This window comes from Arabidopsis lyrata (genome assembly GCF_000004255.2).
Source record: "Arabidopsis lyrata subsp. lyrata unplaced genomic scaffold ARALYscaffold_2, whole genome shotgun sequence".
In the NCBI taxonomy this organism is placed as follows: domain Eukaryota; kingdom Viridiplantae; phylum Streptophyta; class Magnoliopsida; order Brassicales; family Brassicaceae; genus Arabidopsis; species Arabidopsis lyrata.
In genome coordinates this window covers 18,703,449-18,706,008 of record NW_003302554.1, presented here as the reverse complement: position 1 = coordinate 18,706,008, position 2,560 = coordinate 18,703,449, and the positions used below count along the sequence as shown (strand labels likewise).

The window sequence follows — 2,560 nt, the reverse complement described above, 5'->3', positions numbered from 1 at the left end:
ATCCTTTGCGTCTCTTAACCAATATATCTATATCTATATATATGCGTTGAGAGATTTTAGATTTACAGAGATATCTTCCCAGTTGAAAGCAAAACAAAATCTTTTAGAAACTATGGAGAAAATGCACCTTCTCTCCGATTTGCGAAGACATTCCACAAAGTGGAGGGTTTGTGTTAAGATAATGAGTATCTGGCATCATAATCCTCCTTTCAATGGTGATCTAACTACAATGATTCTCGCAGATGAGAAGGTTTGTTTCTAATTTTATTGTTCTGTTTTACACCTTTTTAAAATCATAATCATGTTCTAGGGTTGAAAAACTACTTATCTAATTTGTTTGTTTCCTTTGTATAGGGGAATTTAATGGACGCAACAATTCCACAAGGTTACTACCTCTGGAACTTTCAGCGAGGACTCAAACAAGACGTTTGGTACTACATGACTGACTTTCAAGTCATCATACCTAAAAACCAAGTCAGATATTCAACTATGCCACTTCAGGTTAAGTTTTTGAGTGGAACTACCATGTGGCCTGTTAGATCTAAGTCTTGGAACAATTACTGGAACTTTGTTTGGCCTGATACTGTCAGAAATGCTCATGAAGATGATAAAAACTCTGTCTTTGGTAATAATTTGTGAAATTAAATGTTTTATACCAAGATTTATTATATATGAAGACTTATATGACCATTTTCCTTTAATTTTTACTTAGATGCTATGGGAGTTATCTCTGCTGTTTCCACCATAGGAAGGTTTCCATATGTGTGTCGCAGAGGAGAAACAGACTATGAATCTCGCTATGTCTGCTTCAAAATTAAAAATAATGTGTAAGTTTAGTTTACCCTCTATGACAGAATTTCAATGGTTGTTCTTAAATTACTTTAAGAAATTGGATTGACTGTTCTTTTTGTTTGGAAATTAAACTTTTAATCTAGGGGGGAGACAATAAAATGCGTAGCTGTGGGAAAGTGGTGTGAGTTCTTTGTGAACACTTGGTCTCAGAAAATAAGCGGAATAAACTACAACTATGATAAGATTGTTGCAGTATTGCGTTTCTGGAGAATAACTTCTTACTGTGGTTGGTTCTTATTATAGTTTTATGAACTGACTTTACAATTTTATTAGTTACATTGACTGAATCTTTTTTTTTTCCTATAGGAAACAATGTTTTAATGAGTGAATATGGCTGTTCACGTCTATACATTGATCCAATCTTTTATGAACTTGACATTCCAAGTTATCTGTAAGTTGAAAATTCTCTTATAATTGGCTTATATTTTGGTTGAGATTCATAGCCTAGGTAAACATAAAGCATATGTTTTTTTGCAGGCGATCATTCGACGATGGATCAAGTGACGAAGAGGATGTGATGATGGAGATGGTTGATGAGAACTAACATGTGAAGGAAGGAGTGATTGGATTTGCAAGGTTACTTCAGTTTCTCTTAGTTTATGTTGTTTTTTTTTTTAAATTTTCAGAGGGGATGAACTCTGTTCTACAGAGATTAACTCTGTCTTTTTAAAAATTTCCTTTTGGTATGAAAAACTCCTTTTGTAATCGACTTGAACTAATGTCTACTCTATTTGTTTCTTTTGCATTTAATCTCTATTTTACTCTATTTCCATATTAAGTTTTAGTAGCAGCCAACCTAAATTTAAGAGTTGTTTTCTAACAACTATATTGTAATCATAAATGTTAAGCTAAGCTATATATCTAACTATTATATATTGTATATAATTAGTTAGCATTGCCATTGATATAAATTTTCGTATCATAATGTTTCGAGAATATACCTTATGTAATTGGTTTAAGATCCTAAATCATCAGTCAATCTTGATTGCATGATTTCTTTCCTTAATCTGCGCATATAGTAACAATAGTTAGCTTTTAAATATATGATTCTCATCATATTATTACTTATGAAATATAATCTTTCTAATCTATGTCATTACACATATCTTGATCCTATGCAATAGTAATAATCGTATGAACAACTTATCTTTCTAAATCATCTTCTTTTGGCAACATCATCATCTATGTTATTATCTGAAATCAATTTAAGAACGACATGATGTTAATATATTTCAGGAAACAAAATCGATTGTTCAAATCTATATACAAACCAATTTTGAAATCTTTACAATCATGGCTCTGAAGATTTATGTAGATAGATTTAATTACTTTGTTAAATTCCAAAAATACAGTAAAATTACTTTGTAAAATTTATTGGGTTTTAAACTTACTCAGAAGCTTGGGTTCTTCACAGTCATCTCCCAATGAATCTATTCAAACAGAGAATTGCACAAACTGGAAATCAAATCGACGAATTGGAAAAAATAAAAAGTTCTCTAAAATTGAATCAATCAAAAGCTTACCTGTTTCTATAATTCGGAATCAGTGGTAGAAACTTGATAAAAGCAACGATAAAGCTCGATCTAAGCAGTATTACGTTTTCTATTTTCAGATCGAAGATTAGCATGAAATTTTTCTGGGTTTGTTGTTTCATCTCTTTTCATCTCACCGACTATGATTGTTGGGTTGAGAATTATTTGTCCAAAAA

At 31.2% G+C, this 2,560-nt stretch overlaps 2 long non-coding RNA genes across 2 annotated transcripts; one reads left to right on the top strand and one right to left on the bottom strand.

The window, feature by feature from the left end:
* The first annotated feature begins 1,057 nt into the window (after positions 1 to 1,057).
* Positions 1,058 to 1,386, top strand: LOC110231143. Its single transcript, XR_002334245.1, has 3 exons — positions 1,058 to 1,078; positions 1,159 to 1,243; positions 1,330 to 1,386. It is a non-coding gene; the product is annotated as an uncharacterized LOC110231143 (long non-coding RNA).
* A 389-nt stretch (positions 1,387 to 1,775) lies between these two features.
* Positions 1,776 to 2,519, bottom strand: LOC110231142. The gene is made up of 3 exons (XR_002334244.1): positions 2,376 to 2,519; positions 2,244 to 2,307; positions 1,776 to 2,046 (listed from the first exon to the last, which is right to left on the bottom strand). It is a non-coding gene; the product is annotated as an uncharacterized LOC110231142 (long non-coding RNA).
* Positions 2,520 to 2,560: the final 41 nt, after the last annotated feature.